Genomic DNA, 18,200 nt, shown 5'->3' with positions numbered 1-18,200 from the left:
GAGGATGGCCAAGAGGATGAAACTTCCATGATCAGGGTTTGGCTGAAAACCGTCAGAGCCACATTTCCAGTGGAACTTGTAACTGCTTACTCATCTCAAATAACTTAAAGCATGTCATCACCACTCGAGGCCACAGGAATGAATCCTGCCACAGAGTGGAGATCTGTTTTCTTCCTTAAAGCCCTCAGAGTGTTCTGCTTCAATTCCCTGCATGGGATGTAGATATATTAAATACCAAAAAAAATGACCATAAAGTGAACATTATGGTTGAGAAATGAGGTCCAAGGATGCCAAGAAATTCAAAACTGAGTGTTCCCCCAGCAGCTCTAACTCAGCCATTTTTGCACTAATGCGTCCTTTCCCATTTCGGAATCCTCGGTGGAACACCCATTTCATATGGACTCTGGATCCTTCAATTGAGCCAGGGGAGGAATGCCTGGAGTCCCTCTGTTCCTTCTCACTTCCTCAGGTCGTGGGAAAAACCCCCTCTCAGACCCTTCCACGGAGCCCTTGAACGGGGCCAGGCATGGCACAGCATGCTCTAGAGCCTGGAGTGGGGGCAGGGAGGGGGCAGCCTAGCCCCAGGAAGCTGGACCAGTTCCCTTCCCCAGCCGCTCCCTGAGAGCCAAGAGGCTAGTCCTGGCTCCACACAGCAACTGTATCCATGCTGATATGCGGGATGCATTAGTGGTTCCACACAACTGATGTGCTCAGGCACCTCCAGGGTACATTAGTGGAAGAGGCTTCAGCAGCTGGTGGCTCCTCTTCAGGCATAATTTATCTATTGCACTTTACTTAATGTGCAAAATTAAATTTATGCTGAATCCATGTGTATTACCTACTGTGCATGAGCAGCATGAAATATACCATAAAGCAAATCAGCACAGAGCCATGCTCTTAATTGCTAATGGCTTTCAACACACTTCATTGTGGTCTAACCAAACTTGGACTCTGCTCTACACTAAGAATCCTGCTCGTATCAAGGTTGAAAATGCTTCTCCCAGAGAACTTCTGGAGAACCGAAGGACCAAACAGAAATGCTTTTGAGCCAGTCTTTCTAGAGCCTGTGTCTTTTAGAGCACAGATTCTGTGCTTTGCACTAATGTGATCGATACAGTTGCTACATAGGACATGATTTTGCTGAAAATGAACAAATCAATGTCAACTTTTTAAAAGTGGAATATAAGAAATAACCCCAGGATTCAGTCCAAGTTCTGCCAATTTGGGTTTCTGGTTCCATATAGTAAAACATAGGGATTAGAATGGTTGATTTCCACCCCAACAAGAAAAAAAAAAAAAAAAAATCTGTGCAATCAAGTATAGTGAACCTTACAAAAACAAATCTCTCAAAGAAGCTTTAAAAAAGGTGGTGATGTAGGAGTTCCCATCATGACTCAGTGGTTAATGAATCCGACTAGGAACGATGAGGTTGCGGGTTCGAGCCCTGGCCTTGCTCAATGGGTTAAGGATCTGGCGTTGCCGTGAGCTGTGGTGTAGATCACAGACGCGGCTCGGATCCGGCGTTGCTGTGGCTCTGGCGTAGGCTGGCAGATATAGCTCCGATTACACCCCTAGCCTGGGAACCTCCATATGCCAAGGGCAGGGCCCTAGAAAAGGCAAAAAGACAAAAAAAAAAAAAAAAAAAAAAAAAAAAAAAAAAGGTGGTGTAAAATATACTCACATACACTAAATTCACAGTGAGCAGAGATTAATTCAAGTATGACACCTGATTTGAAAAAGAAATTTGGTGGGAAAAAAAAAAGAAATTTGGCGGAGGAATCAGAAAGGGAGAGAGTAAATGTACGGGTAATGCAGAAACTTAAACACAATTATACTCCAACAATAAATAATTATTCACTTTTTGTTTTTTATCATTTTAAATATGCTTAGTACAACTATAGAGATCATTTTCTGGGGCGGGGGGGGGAGGAGTTATTTGCTCTGTAATTTTCATTTATACTAGAAAATAACCATCTTGGAAACGTCGTGTTCCTCCCTCGAAAAAAAAAAAATTCGTAACTTTCCCCATGTAAAGGACAGAGGAAAAATACAAACAATGACTGTACTAACTTTTAGATGTTATTTTTACATATTTTTAGTAGGTGACTATTAGAATAAAATTTTCAAAAATATATCAGCATTTCAAAGCACACTTATTTAGTAAAAATAAGAAAATTCTGGGAATTCCCGTCATGGCGCAGTGGTTAATGAATCCGACTAGGAACCATGAGGTTGTAGGTTTGATCCCTGGCCTTGCTCAGTGGGTTAAGGATCCTCGGTTGCCGTGAGCTGTGGTGTGTAGATCGCAGATGTGACTCAGATCCCTAGAAAAAGACTAAAAAAAGAAAATTCTGTTAGGAAGATACAGGGTGATGATTTTATTTGTTTTTCTACTCTTCCTCATTTTGTTTTCCATAAGAAAATAAGAATAGCATTCACCAGGTATTTTAATCTGACATTTTACATGTTTTATTCAATTCTGGTTCTTCTTGATTTTATGTGGTGTATGGCTGAAAAACTAAAATGTAGAAATCAATTGTTTGCATTCCTATATAAATACATGTACATACATGTTCATGCATGTACATGCATTCTTTCAGGCATTATCGTATTGAATTACAATAGATTGAATAAATATGCATGTAGAAATAGGTTTTCCCATTATTTCTGGTTTTGCATGTATAAATTACATTGTTTTGCTGAATAGGCTAATAAACTTGCAGAAGTGAGATGCATTAGTAGCATCTGGATCTTTTTTTTTTGTTTTTTCCAGAAAAGATATGTTCAGTCAAATTCAAGTCAGTAGTAAACAATAACTGAACAACTACTAGGTGTAAGGCTCAGATCTGAAAAAAAAAACAACTCAGGTCCTGCTCTGTGGGAGCACAGTTAAGTGACAAACATGGACATGCACACAAATAACTCTAGTGCAAGATGAATCATGGTAAGTCAGGATAGGCTTCTGTCAGAGTGGGTGGGACTCTGGGGCTCTGGGGAGGTGTGGAGGCCAGAGTGGAACTGAGTCTTGGAAAACGAGTTTAACTCTGGCTGGAAGACAGTGGGGGGAAGCAGAGTGAATCGCACAACAAGCAGAGGTAACTACTTGAAGATCAACTTGGATGAATGGATGGAAAGTCAAAGCACCGGACTGCAATGCGTGAATGCACCAAAGGCACACTCACAGCCTCTAGTGGGGGCTGTCTTTGACTGCCTTAGAATGGGGCAAAAAAAAGAAAAAAAAAAATAGAAAGCAAGGCAATTATGTTTCCCTTTTCTGGCCACAAAGTTGTATTCAGATACTCAAAGTCACAAATTTCCTAGGTTTGAAAAGAAAAATTTTATATCTTAAAATCCACAGAGATGATACACTTTTATCCAGTGACTTGATCTTACCTTCATCTTAGCTAGCCTAGATGCAAGAATGGCTAGGAGAAAGAAGGATATTATTAAGCTCATATTAAAAATCTCATCTGTGGGGAGGGTGTGGAGAAAAGGGAAACTTCCTACACTCTTGGTGGGAATGTAAGCTGGTGCAGCAACTGCTATGGAGAACAGCATGGAAGTTCCTTAAAAAACTAAACATAGAACTACCATATGATCCAGCAATCCCACTCCTGGGCATATATCCAGAGAAAACCATAATTCAAAAAGATACATGCACTCCAATGTTTTGTTGCAGCATCATTCACAATTGCTAAGACATGAAAGCAACCTAAGTGTCCAACAACAGAGGACTAGATAAAGAAGACATGGAATGTATATGCAATGGAATATTACTCAGCCATAAAAAATAAAATAACCATTTGCAGCAACATAGATGAACCTAGAAATGATCATACTAAGTGAAGTAAGTCAGGTAAAGACAATTATCATATATGAAATCTAACAAAAAGAATGATACAAAAAACCTACAAAACAGAAACAGACTCAAAGATTTTGAAACCAAATTTATGGTTACCAAAGGGGAAATGTGGGGTGAGAGGGATAAATTAGGGGCTTGGGATTGACATGTACACACCACTTTATAAAATAGGTAGGTTAACAAGGACATACTGTATAGCACAGAGTAATCTGCTCAATATTCAACACTATGTAATAACCTCTATGGGAGAAGACTCTGAAAAGGAATGGATGTATGTATACGCATAACTGAGTTACTTTGCTGTACACCTGAAACTAACACAACTTTCTAAGTCAACTATGCTCCAACAAAATTTATTAAAAAAAAAAAACCCATCTGTGATATTTCACTAGATAACTAGCTGCCTTTCCTAGGTTATTCTATTTTTTTCTAAAAACAGGAATTCCTTCCCCACTCCCTTTCTCTTTCTTTCTTTCGACATCAAGGGGCATGAATGTGAGACACAAAATAAGGTTGGAAGAAACTTTCTTTTAATTGAGTATTTGCATGATACGAGTCTTAATCAAAGAGGCTTACCATCTTAGAGCGCCATGATGTGCTCCCTCTCTTCTCTGCTCTGGGACAGGATGCTCATTTACCATGTTGCCCCAGGGTTGTCCTTCCATCTCATTCAACCCTAGAAGGCTTGCTCAAAGGAGAGGTCAGTAGGCGCTTAGAATCTTTTGGAGATAGAGCCTAGTAATCATTTCCCACACTGAGGTTATCTGCTATCTGCCAGGGTTGTTTTCCTGAAAGATATCTGATCAAACTATGCTGCAGTTTCTAAAAGTACCCAAGGGGGTCTTCCCAGCTTTGTCTTCTTTCTCTGCTTCCTATCCATCAACTCAAACCAAGATAATGCCTGATCCAAATATTTCTTAAGTGTCAACATAGACCATGATGATTGGATCTATCATGAGATAAAAATCTCAGTTATCGTCTCTAATCCAGCTCATTATCCCAGCTGGTTCTACTGATTTCTGTTGCCTTGTCCCTGATGTCAGGATCCTACAGTAACTGCCGCAAATTTGCTTTTCTTTGCTTACTCTTGTTTTGACCCAGGCATGTTGTTCACAGAAATTCAAGTGATAAGCAAAGGAAATAAACTACCTTGGAATCTGGTTGATTCTCTGGATCTCTGACCCAGGACAGGGAAACATCAAACTGTAATCTCCTAAGATGTAAAATCTTTGAAAACTGGAAGCAATGAAATTCCACTTATTCTGTAAGAAAAATAAATAAATAAAGCACCCCCACACGGTAAAATTGAAAGTGTGTCTTCGAAGAGCATTATTCTTGTACTTCTCCGTTCAGACTTTCTGACACTGTCCTTCTATAATATAAAGGATTGCCTTTTTTTCCCCTTTAGAATCATGAGCATTCCATGCCCAAACACCTACATTTAATATTTGAAATTTTCCAGACCTCACCTGAGCTGACTAAAATCAACCTACCAAATTCTTTTCCATCCTATTCCCAGACAGTGAGAAGGGTTCAGCAGGAGGCTAGGGCCCAGCCTAAATCTGACCCCGAGTGGACTTCTCCAGGCATCAATCATTGCACTGGATGATACGGGATCGCCACTGGCGATGAAGCAAACCTCTGGCTTTCCCACCCATGACCTAGCCCAAGATGAGCAAGCACATTCCTGTCTAAACCCTTCACTGCAAATCGCCACGGCTCCTTTCATCAAGTTAATTATAGAACCGAAGGGCTGGAAGGGGAGCCCAAGACATCATCTGTTCCATCCCCTCAGCTTTCTGGCACGGCCACATTTAAATCATCCCAGACAGATGGAAATCTATCCGGTTTTTAAAGACCTCCAGAGCAGGAGACTCCACAAGCCCTTCAGCCACTTGCTCTGCTGTTTAACAACCCCTGTCAGAGAAGCCCTCTTTATCTCCAGTTTAAATCTCACACACCGCCCATTCAAGCCAATTTCTTCTTGTTCTGTGCATCAGCCCTTCACATATGCAGATCATTACTGAGGCAGCTCTCCAGCTTCGCTGAGCTGAGCTGGTCAGTTCCAATTCCTTCCTTCTCTTCTTTAAAATCCAACTTTCCAACTTGGAGCCATCTCTGTGACTTTCCAAATTTTGGTTCCTTTCCACTCAAGGAGTCACTGGAAATGTAGGTGGTGATTTTGTTTTTAAGGCAGCGCTTCTCAGATGATTTACTCTCAGGACTCTTTCTAGACTCTTAAAAATTAAAGACCCCCAAAGAGTTTTTGTTTATGGAGGTTATATCTACAAGTATCTGCTGTACTAGAAATTAAGACTAAAAATCTTTACAACCCTGGAATACTCAAGGACACAGCTCATTATCCATCAGGATGTTGATGCCACCACCTCCTGTGGCCTCTGGAAAATGCCACTGTATGATCATGAGAGAATGAGATGAGAAAGCAAGTAACATACTTACATTATAAAAATGGTGTAGGAGTTCTCATCGTGGCTCAGCGGAAATGACTGACTAGCATGCATGAGGATGCAGGTTTGAACCCTGGCCTAGATTGGTGGGTTGAGGATCTGGCATTGCCTTGAGCTGTGGTGTAGATCACAGATGGGGCTCGGATCCCGAATTGCTGTGGCTGTGGTGTAGGCCAGTAGCTACAGCTCCAATTAGACCCCTAGCCGTGGAACCTCCATATGCCTTGGGTTCGGCCCTAAAAAGACTGAATGAATAAATAAAAAGTGTAGACTTTGCAGGCTTCTGAGAGTCTTTGGGCTCCCCATGATCTCTGGACCACACTCTGAGATCCTCTGCTTTATGGGAAGCATGGCCCTAATTCTTAAGGTAGAGCTGGATGTAGAGGCAATTGGCAAGGACTCTGGTCTGGTCTAAAGAGAGCCAAGTGAAACTATGCCACATTAGAAGGCAAAATAAAGGCTTTAACTGTCAAAGGCCATGCTCTCGACCTTAGAACAGTGAAAGAAACTGATTTTGAGAAGAACCAACTGAACTTTGTTGATATTTTATGGGAAAACATGGTCATATCAGAGCAGAAAGGCAGAGGGAGTTACTATTGATTGTGCCTAATACCCAAAGCAGATTCCAGAAGATTCCTCAGATGTAATCCTCTTAATCACACATGCAACCATTCTGTTTATTTACTGCTGACCTGGGCACAAAAAAGTTGTTTGCTGTGGAACAACCGAGCACCTCGAATCCCTTGCTTACCACGGTTTTGACAGTTGGAACCAGCCCTGTCTACTAGATCCTCCCTATCAGTTTTAAAGCCCCCTGGGTGATGGGGGTGCTTGGGGAAGGGAGATGGCCAGCCCCTTCGCAGGTTCAATCCCCAAGTGAATTACTTCTTTTCCTTTACACTCCATTGGCTAATTTTCTACTGTTCTCTTTCATACCTGAGAAACTGCTTTCCTCAGTAATTTCGGGTTTTAAACCTATTAACCTAAGGCTGGTTTGACATATGTATGAGGGCATTATAGATTTAGCCATCAAGCAACAAGTATTTATTATCTACTTCATAGTCCAAATTCTACTAGACATAGCAGGTTAAGTACCCCAAAGGGGTAATTCTTATTTTCTATCTTGAGAGACTTAAGAGTCTAGTTGGAGACAAAATAAAACTTAAATAAAACAACAGCTCACTGTAAATGACAGAATAGGATTGAGCTCTAAACTCCACCGTGCAGATGGAGTCCGATAGGAGTTGTCAGAAAGAGTCCCTCTGTTAGGATGTGAAACACACTCCACAAGATAAAAAATAAAATATATTGGAGTTCCTGTTGTGGCTCAGTAGGTTAAGGACCTGATGTTGTCTCTGTGAAGATTAAGATTCCATCCCTGGCCTCACTCAGTGGGTTGAGGATCCGGTGTTGCCGTGAGCTGTGGTGTAGGTTGCAGACACAGCTTGGATCCCTGGGTTGCTGTGTCTGTGGTGTAGGCTGGCAGCCATGTCTCTGATTCGACCCCTAGCCTGGGAACTTCCATGTACCCCAAGTATGGCTTTGAGAAGACACTAATAAACTTAAAGTGTTAAGGTGACTCTTGAGTTGGAGCTTGAGATGTATTTCTTCTGAAAACTTGCAGGTCCTTCAATATGAGCAGGCTGGCCCTGGTGTTTGGGGCCCTGGGGCCAGAATTCAAATGCCCCTCACCTCCCACCCCCACCCCACCTGATGCCTGTTCCATCTCTTCCCACCCCTGGCTCCATCCTGGATGAAACCTTCCCATGCATGAATGGGAAACCCCAGCAGGCAGCACAAACTGAGTCCACAGCCACATCTCACCATACAGCCACCCAGGCACCCTGACACCCAGCAGTGAGCACACCGGAAGCCACTCACCCCCAGGGAAGAAGATGAAACAGGTGCTGTGACAGACCCACGCAGACCTGGGAAGCAAGCTGAAGCCTTCCAGACAGAAAATTCCAGATCTCTGGGACCCGAGAGGTACCAGATGGGGCTGGTGGAGGCTGAGCTCCAGGTGGACATTCCATTGATTGCTTAGAATCCTCTCCTTGAAGAGGGGAAGAACCTGGGCCAAAGCAGGGTCTCTAACATGCAGGACACAGGCAGGATGCCCTTGCCTAAGAAGGTAGCTTCCAAGGAGAGGAATGCCAATATAAAAGTCCCTCAAAATAAACATACCTCGTATTCAGTCTCTGTCAATATTCCTTCAACTTACTCAGTCACACAATTTCTTCTTTTTAAAATAATGATAGTTAACTGTTTTTAAATTTTGTGTGTGTGTCTTTTTAGCGCTGCACCCGAGGCATATGGACATTCAAATGGTAGCTGCAGCCACAGCCACGAGGGATCCAAGCTGTGTCTGCGACCTATACCACAGTTCACGGCAACGCCGGATCCTTAATCCACTGAGTGAGGCCAGAGATTGAACCTGCATCCTCATGGATACTAGTTGTCTTCTTAACCTGCTGAGCCACAATGGGAACTCCAATTTCTTCTTTTTGAAAGAACTCTGTGCTTTGATTCAATTTTCAAAGTAAGGATGATCATAAGTTTTATTTTATTTAATTTACTTTTTAGCATTTATTCAGCAAAAATTTTTAAATGCACTTTCCTCAGAATTTTCAGAAGTATTTTGATTTAAGAAAGTGATTCAGACCTGGAGAAGTAAAATTTTTAGGTCAACTACTATTTCAAACTCACATCAAGGTTGAACGAAAGATTCTTTTTATAAAGTTGATCCTCGATTCTCAGTCTATTTTTAAATGGAATTATTCACTCCCTAAATTGACTATTTGTTTAAATTTAATATTTATTCATCAGGCTTTCTTGTTTTCTTGCTCGTCCTCAGACTTCTAATCTCACTGCATTTCTTTGAAACAATCTTTTTGCCTATAATTTCCCTTGACGTGTCCTGGCTCTATTCTCCCTCTTCCTTCATCATTCTGAATTAGTGCGATCTTCCTGTTCCTGGTAAGAAAAAAAGAAAAAAGAAAAAAAAACCAAAAAACATTCCGAGTGTATATACATGGAATATAGAACCAAGAAAAGATGTGTTAGAAGAAAATGACAGGCTATTTTTTTCTTGAGTGCTGCCTTATGGCCCATCACAGCATGGCCAACATTAACAAGAGTTGGAAAGAAATTTATTACTACAGCATCTTGTGAAGGGACGCTAGGGAGAGTACAGTCATAACATAGAACAAAACTTCTTCAACAGCCCATTTCCTACTAGAAAATGGGCAAATGGCTTGAACAGACACTTCACCAAAGAGGATATATGGATGGTAAATAATACATGGAGTTGTTCAATGTCATTAACCAATAGAGAAATGCAGGTAAAAGCTACAAGGACATATACCACTACATACCTATTAAAACGGCTAAAGTAAAAATACTGATAATACCAAATGCTGGGGTAGATTCAGAACAACTGGGTCTTTCATACATTTCTGGCAGGAACATAAGATGATAAAGTTATTCTCAAAAATAGTTGGACAGTTTCTTAGATGGTTGAACCCACAGTTACTGTAGAATCCAGCAATTGTCCTTCTGCATATTTCTCCTAAGGAAATAAAAAGCTGTATGTATACAAAAACATGTAGATGAATGCTCACAGCAACTTTATTTATAATAGCCCCAAACTAAAAGCAAGCCAATGGTCCTTCAATGAATGAACAGATAAGCAACAATGCATATGTACAAAAGAAAGCTACTCAGCAGTATAAAGGAATAAGCAACTGGTATGTGCAAAAATTTAGATGAGTATCAAGGGCTTTATGCTGAGTGGAAAACCAGTCTCAAAGTGTTACAAACTATATGAATCCATTTATGTAATATTCTTGGGTTGTTTTTTTTTTTTTTCTGTCTTTCTAGGGCCAAACCTGTGGCACATGGAGGTTCCCAGGCTAGGGGTCAAATTGGAGCTGTAGCTGCTAGCAACACAAGATCCTTAACCCACTGAGTGAGGCCAGGGATAGCACCTGCATCCTCATGGATGCTAGTCAGATTCATTTCTACTGAGCCATGATAGGAACTCCCATTTATGTAATATTCTTATAATGAGCAAATCATAGTGATCATGTTGGAGTCAGATGGAAGTTATGACATTAGGGAGTAATTTGAAGGAGTTTTATCTTTCTTTTCTTCTTTTTTTTCTTTCTTTTTTTTTTTTTTTTTTTTTTTTTTTTGCCATGCCCACAGCATAAGGAAGTTCCCAGGCCAGGGATCAAACCTGCACCACAGCAGTGACCCAGCCACTGCTGTGACAATCCCAGATCCTTAACCCACTAGGCAACCTGGGAACTCCAAGGGAGTTTCTTCATGGTGCTAGAATGATTCTCTGTCCCGATTGTGGTGACTGATAAGGCCGCAAAACCTATTACCAAAAAGAACAGCCATCCAATAGTGACCTGAGCAGAGTCTTTTTCAGAGGTCAGTCATAACTTGATTACTTGATCACTTGGGATTTCTTTATCGTACCTCTGCTTCTCCCAGTGCGCTCCCCGCCCTTGGTTGCCTATAGCCCGCTGGGGTTGGAAGGGCAAAGTCAGTCCTCCTCATTTCCTCAGAGGTGACAACCAGCTGCATGGTTATTGAAATGGAGAATTACCAAGCTCCTAGATTCTTAGTCTGTTGCTTTTCTCACTACACCTCCTCTCAACAAGACCCCAGACACAGAAGTCAGGGAAGAAACTGAGCCTCAGGAGTTCCCATCATGGCTCAGTGGATCTGACCACACCTAGTATCCATGGGCATGCAGGTTCAATCCCTGGCCTCTCTCAGTGGGTTAAGGATCTGGCGTTGCTGTGAGCTGTGGTGTAGGTTGCAGACGAGGCTTGGCTCCTGTGTTGCTGTGGCTGTGGTGTAGGCTGGCAGCTACAGCTCTTTGATTAGACCCCTAGCCTGAGAACCTCCATATGCCTTGGGTGGGACCCTAAAAAGACAAAAAAAAAAAAAAAAGAATGTGAGCCCCACTCAGAACAACTTTCTTTCTGTAGTGAAGGGAGTTATTCTGAGACCCCTGGAATTGGCTTTTCCAACTGGACTCTCATATTGTTGCAGAGGTTGTCCAAACTGAAAGGGAACTCACGGGTTGTATTTCTCATCTGCTCAACATGAAATGATCTTATTGCTTTTACATTTACAAAAGTCGTGACTGCTTCCTCAAGGGTAAGGATATAAACCCTTGCCAGACTGTAAGACACCTTATATTTTCTCTTGATAGCTGCAGTTCATGTGGTATTTTTCCTTTATTCCTGACACAACTACCCTAAAGTCCAAACAAAAAGCTATCAACAGATCTGGGTGGCCTCCAATAAAGGGTGCTTTCTCTTTGTCTATTTAAAGTGCCCTTGCTATTTTGCGAAAAATTACATTCTATTAATAACAGATGCCTGGTATCTTACTGCTGTAATATACTGTAATTAACAATGCAAATGTGAAATAAAAATCTCATTATTTATCAGATAGGCATGAGCAGGTGATTATGTACTTAGAGGTATAAGATGCATAATGAAAATGCACAGTGATAATTGTTCCAAAAGAGCTTCCATTTTCTGGGCCACAGGCAGAGTTTTTCAGGTTAAATATAAAGAATCTCTGCTTATTTCCTTTTCTCTAGTCTAGCCCTGTATATAATATCATATTTTCTCCATCCATCCAAGCTCAGTTTGAATAACTTAAATTTTATAGCATCTTGTTTAAACTCGAGGCTAACTGCGAAAAAGTGCTAGAAAGCCTATACAAATGATACATCTCTGTTTTTCCAAAATACTCATATAACTCAGGAAAATTAGACAGACCAATTTTATTAACCATTTTTTAAGATTCTATTTGAAAGGAAAGCACTCCTGGATGGAGAGCTTGTATATCAAATTTCAGACCTAAGTAAACTTTTATAGCTGAGCTGTAAAAATAGTCATTTATAATGCAAACACTGCCAAATTTTTAACTATAATCCTGCCAGTGGGTGACTATAATAATCCAACAATAATCGTCGTCAGTGTAACAAATCACCTGGAAGAGAGGCTGCTGCTCTCTCCTGATGGGCAAAACCTTCTTCTCCAACGGGTGTGATCAGAGAGACCCTAAGAGCCAGCTAGCCGGATAACCTTCCTTCCCGGCACTAGCAAACTATGGGAATAAACTAGTTGAGGAGACCTCCCCTGCCCCCATCCATTATCCTTTTTGCATCCAAGATGACCTAAAAATACAATTTATTAAAGGCAATTGTGTTACTTCTTAATGGAATTATCTTCCTCTTTGTCCCAGAACACCATAAAGACTTACCCCTGAAATAAGAAGCCCGGTTCACTTTTTAAACTTTGCAAATGTTCTTTGTAAATGAAGGGACTAACTCAGAGCCCACATATCTCAAACCAGAACTGAATCTATCCCTGGGCACTGCTGGGTTTCAGGTTAACCTGAATGGGCTCCCGGGCAAGCCGGTCTTAAAAGGGCCAGCATCTTAGACTGGCCTTGGCAAGCTGGCCAGCCTCCAGCCTCTTAGCACCTCTGCTGAATGAACGGTTTCATTTGGGAGGGGCTGGAGTGAAAACAGACTTCTCTGGGTGACAGTGACAAAAGTCATAAAAGGTCCTTGGGTGGCCACATTTCTCTCCCTGTGTCACCAGCCTGAAATTGCTAACATGATAAAGCATCCCATTCAGGCAAATGGGGAGGCAGAGGCACCTTGTTGGATTCATTGCTGCCATAATCATGAATTAAAGACTTTTTGAAAGAAATGTCTGTTTCTACTTCCAAAAATTGTAGAGAACCTCGAACAAGTCTACTGTGGTATAGCCATGTAGATGGTCTAATGGAAATATTCATAAATGAGAAATAATAATGTTATTGACATAGCCATCATTTTAGATGTTATTAGAGTAAGTTTAAAAGTTCCTGAAAGTAATCTTTTTCCTTCCTTAAATGACTGAAGAATTTCTCGAGCTAGTCAATGTTCTGTAAGGTATTTAATATTTGACATTTAAAAAATTTTCTCGGGAGATCCTGCTGTGGCTCCGTGGGTTAAGGATCTGACTGCAGTGGCTAGAGTCGCTGTGGAGGCTTGGATTCGATCTCCGACACAGCACAGTGGTTTAAAGGATCCAGCATTGCCTCAGCTGTGGATTAGGTTGCAGCTGCAGCTTGGGTTCAATCCCTGGCCTGGGAACTTTCATATGCCTAGAGTGCATTAAAAAAAAAATCTCAATTATTAGAATGTAAACTTGTACCATTTTACTGTTTGGTGTCATCATCCATTAAGCTCAATAGGAATAATTTCTTATATTTATTTTGGGGAACATTTTTTTCATTACTGCTCATGTCTTCATAGGAAAGAATTTCCATAGTTGCTTTCTTAGTGTCTCATTATCCTTTTTTCATATTTGTGAGCTGGAGAGAAGGACAGAAGCAGGATGGCTAGCTCTTGCTGCTTCCCTCTTGAGGAGTTATCTTCTTGCCAAGTGTTTCTGATCTGGAGGACAGCCACAGCCCAGGCTCCCCAGGACCTGACCTAGTGGGTATAGGCTAACAGAGGTAGACCCTTGCCCATGGACCTGGGCCTCATTCTCAAAGCTGATCCATTCATTCCCATCTTTCTGGCTTCTCTCTCTCTCTTATTTATTTATTTTTTGTGTTTTCTTTAGGGCTGCTCCCACAGCATAAGGAAGTTCCCAGGCTAGGGGTCAAATCAGAGCTATAGCTACCAGCCTATACCACAGCCACAGCAATGTGGGATCGGAGCCTCATCTGCTACCTACACCACAGCTCACAGCAACCTTGGATCCTTAACCCTCTGAGCTAGGTCAGGGATTGAACCTGCGTCCTCATGGATACTAGGCAAGTTTGTTACCGCTGAACCACAATGGGAACTCTGTATCTCTCTTTCAGTTGGTGCTAAACTGGAGCAGGAACAAAAACAAGATTGTTTTTCCTCCAGCTGTAACATAGATCAAGTGCTCTACAGTTGTGAGCTGAGAAAACCCCGCTCTGTCCATTCTTCAGGTAGGAAATCTTTAAAGGGAGCTTTCATCATATTTGAGGTGCTGCTTCCTACACAACAAGAAATAAATCAAAACCCTCTGGCGATTTACAAATCCAGGCATTTTGTAGCCTGGGGAAATGTGGCCGAGAGCTCTCAGGCTCCTGCTAAACAGACGAGATGACATAGAAAAAGACGCAGATTCCATAGAAGACGTGGGTTCTGGTCCTGCCCCACCCACCACACAAGCCTCCCGTCGCCAACCAAGTGCACTCCTATAGCATCTTGCCAACCCAGACCCAAGTACCTCAGCAGCTGTTCTCCTGAGGGTGTGATCGCTTGTCCTCAGAATGCTCAGAATGAGATATAAAGGATTTGTGAAATATAAAGGATTTCCTCAGAATGAGATATAAAGGATTTGTTAGAAAATTTTTCTTAAAGATAAGTGGTATTCCATCCTCAGCCATTTTTAGCAGGAATTAAAACCACATGATTTCTTAACCACCACGTAATCTAAAATGTTTAGTTATCACCCAATAGACTATAAACTTTTTAGCAGGCAAACATGATTAAAGAGATAATACTGTACATTTGAAAATCAAGGGAACAAAAACCAAATTTTAGAAGAAACTGCAAAAATAAGAAATATTTTTGCTCTCATTTAGAGAAAGCTATGTTCAAACATTTATATATATATTATATAAATATTATTTATATAATATATATATTAAACCAGTATTATAGAATGGGGTGTTTTTCAAGGACTATAAAAATTGTCTACCTTGACTAACACTTGACACTGAGAAATAATGCAACAGAAGGAAAAAGGTGAGCCCTGGAAGTATCAGTGTGGTACAAAGAAACGACAGCCTAGACAGCCTAGAGGCCATTTAGGGTAGATATTTCTTCTTTTTTTTTTTTTTTTTTTTTGCTTTTTAGAGCCGCACTCATGGCATTTGGAGTTTCCCAGGCTAGGGGTTGAATTGGAGCTGCAGCCACTGGCCTACACTGTAGCAATGCTGGATCTGAGCCACATCTGCAACCTATACCACAGCTCACAGCAATGCTAGATCCTTAACCCACTGAGTGAGGCCACGGATCAAACCCACATCCTCATAGATCCTAGTTGGGTTCGTTAACCACTGAGCCACGAAGGGAACTCCAGGGTAGACATTTCTTAACAAGCTTCTCTGAGGTCCTCTTGACCTTGAGTTTTCCTCTCAGAGCATTTTAGAATCTTAGCTTTCTTGATACACAATTTGGAACTCAGAAGTCTTCTAAAAACTAGCATTCACAGAACAAGAAGATGTGGTATAACTATACAATAGAATATTACTCAGCCATAAAAAGGAATCAAATCTTGCCATTTTCGACAATGTGGATGGACCTAGAGAGTATTATGCTAAGTGAAATAAGTCAGAAAGAGAAAATTAAATAGCATATGATTTCACTCATATGTGGAATCTAAAAAAGAAAACTAATGAACAAACAGAAACAGTCACAGATACAGAGAATAAACAGGTGATTGACAGAGGGGTGGGAGGTGGGGAGATGTGTGAAATGGGTAAATGAGATTAAGAGGTACAAACTTCCTGTTACAAAATAATGAGTCCCAGGGATGAAATGTACAGAGTGGGGGAATATAGTCAATAATAACAGAATAACATTGTATAGTAACAGATGGTAACTAGATTTATCTGGTGATCACTTTGTAATATATAGAAATATCAAATCACTATGCTGTGCATTGGGAACTAACATACTATTGAATGTCAATTATACTTTAAAAAAAGAAACCAAGCAAACAAATCAGAAAAAGAGATCAGATTTCTGTTCACCAGAGGCTGGGGGTGGGGGCAGGAGAAATTGGATGAAGATGGTCAAAAGTACAAACTTCAGTTATAAGATAAATAAGTACTAGGGATATAATGTACAGTATAATTAATATCATTAACACTGCTCTATGTTATACATGAAAGTTGTTAGAATAAATCCCCAAAATTCTCATCACAAGCAAACAAAATTTTTTTCTTTATCTATGTGAGATGATAGGTGTTCACTCAAGTCATTGTGATAATTATTTCATGATGTATGGAAGACAAATCATTACACCATATGCCCTAAACTTATGCAGTGCTATATGCCCACGATGTCTCAAAAAACTGGAGGAAATATTTTAAAACTGGCACTCACTTCATTTTAGTAAGGGAAGTGCCGGCAGGAAAGAGGTGACAGTGTGAAAACTCTTTGTAAGGAGGCTTTGCCATCACGCGAATAGTGGTGTAACTCAGGAGCGCCTGGCTATAGGATTTGGGGGTCCCAGTGTGAAATGAATAGGCAGGGCCCCTTGTGAAAGTCAAGACTCTCAAGATGGTGACAACAAGGCATTAAACAAATGTGCAGCTCTTGTGTCTACACAGGTCACACAGGCATTGATGACTGCCCAGCCTCTGGAGCCTTGGTGGGATGGACCACCATGCAGACTTGGCGGTTGGGGGGGGGGAGGAATCTTTGTTTTTTTAAGGATCCCAAAGCACTTTAGACTCACCGCTACCCACCACTTTCCTTTCAACATTCTTGGCATCCATTTGCCTAGAAGGCAAGGCTTGTCTTTAGACTCTCGCAGGTGGGTAAACTGAAACACACAGCGATTAAATAATTTCCCCAATGCTAGACCCTTCAGCTATAGGTGGTGAAGCCTCGAAGTGGTAACACAATTCCAGAGCTGCCTGCAACCCTGTCCTTCTACCTAGTAAGCCCTCTACTCACTAGCAGCACCTAATACTCTTGGTGCCAAGTCAGTTCTGCTTCATCTTTGGCACCAGTTTTTGACTAGAAACCAAATCCCAGGATGACGGTATCAGAGGAGAACCTTGGTAAAGAGATACATGACTTCCCTTTACATGATAGGATGTGTCGATGGCCCTGTTTTTGTGCCCTGGTCTTGACATTATCACTGAGAGTAAGAAAAGCCTCCTTTTCCAGAGGCCAGGTGTGCTCTGCAGGAGCCTAGTTTAGGGATTATCTCAGCTGTAATTTCGCTTTTCTTGAGGTACTTCTATTTCTCCGTCTTGGTTTTTCTTCCCATTTCTACACACACACACACACACACACACACACACACACACACACACACGGGCGCACACAAAATCTGGCTTCTTTCAAAGCAAGCAGCTAAGCAGAAAACACAACTCGGTGTTTAGCCAATGGTTTTTCCCTTTCTGCCCCTAGTTGTTAATAAACATCTTTAACTACTTACATGCCTTAAATTAAGAATGAGGAAACCATCAATTGAGGAGTAAGTCATTCTAACCTTGTTCGTTTTAAATCCCCCTCTCCATGGCAGTGGTACAGTTTTCCTGATTCAAAGGCAATTATGAAGCCTTCTGTGGATGCAGGTGTATGAGGTTTAGCTGCAGGAATGCACAGGTGTAAAGCAAAGACCGTCATGCAGCAGAAACCCCCACTTCCATCTCCCTGCAGCCATTTCCACAGATGTGTACTTTAAAGTGCCTCACCGAGCATCCCTGAAGATTGGTGCTGGGTACGTGGGGCTTCCTTTCATTATTCCCTCTACTTTTGTGCATGTTTGAAGTTTTCCATAATAAAAATTTAATTTCAAAAGAGAATAAAACTGATTCAAGTGCATCAATGCTGCGGTTGATGCCCAGATAGAAATCTCTCTTCAAGACAACAGAAGAATGCAGGATGGCAGAAGAAAGCCAGTAAGCCAGTGGTTCCCCTACGCAGCTCAAAATGACAGCATCCTTCTTTTCCTCTCCTTGTGAGCAAGCAGGCACCATCGTGGATGCAACCGACCCCTCTTTCCTCTTTGGACCACATCTTCCCTGCATGCTGATGAGCATTCTCAGGGCAAGATGAA

General features: G+C 41.4%; 1 protein-coding gene across 9 annotated transcripts in view; it reads left to right on the top strand.

The window, feature by feature from the left end:
- The window catches only part of LOC110259998 (uncharacterized), a 494,473-nt gene extending 493,169 nt beyond the window's left edge, over positions 1-1,304 (top strand). For 8 of the 9 annotated variants that reach the window (XR_014839720.1, XR_014839722.1, XR_014839735.1 and 5 more), the window contains one exon: positions 1-1,304. This exon is cut by the window's left edge and continues 256 nt beyond it. The gene's annotated coding sequence lies outside the window, so the exon portion shown is untranslated. The other variant, XR_014839719.1, reaches the window with a different exon arrangement.
- The last annotated feature ends 16,896 nt before the right edge of the window (positions 1,305-18,200 follow it).

The sequence above is a fragment of the Sus scrofa genome, chromosome 3 (assembly GCF_054392235.1).
Source record: "Sus scrofa isolate SSC_HxYL_T2T_F1_AM1 chromosome 3, Sscrofa_HxYL_maternal_Yorkshire_Landrace_v2.0, whole genome shotgun sequence".
Classification (NCBI taxonomy): domain Eukaryota; kingdom Metazoa; phylum Chordata; class Mammalia; order Artiodactyla; family Suidae; genus Sus; species Sus scrofa.
This window is presented reverse-complemented; position numbering and strand designations above follow the sequence as displayed.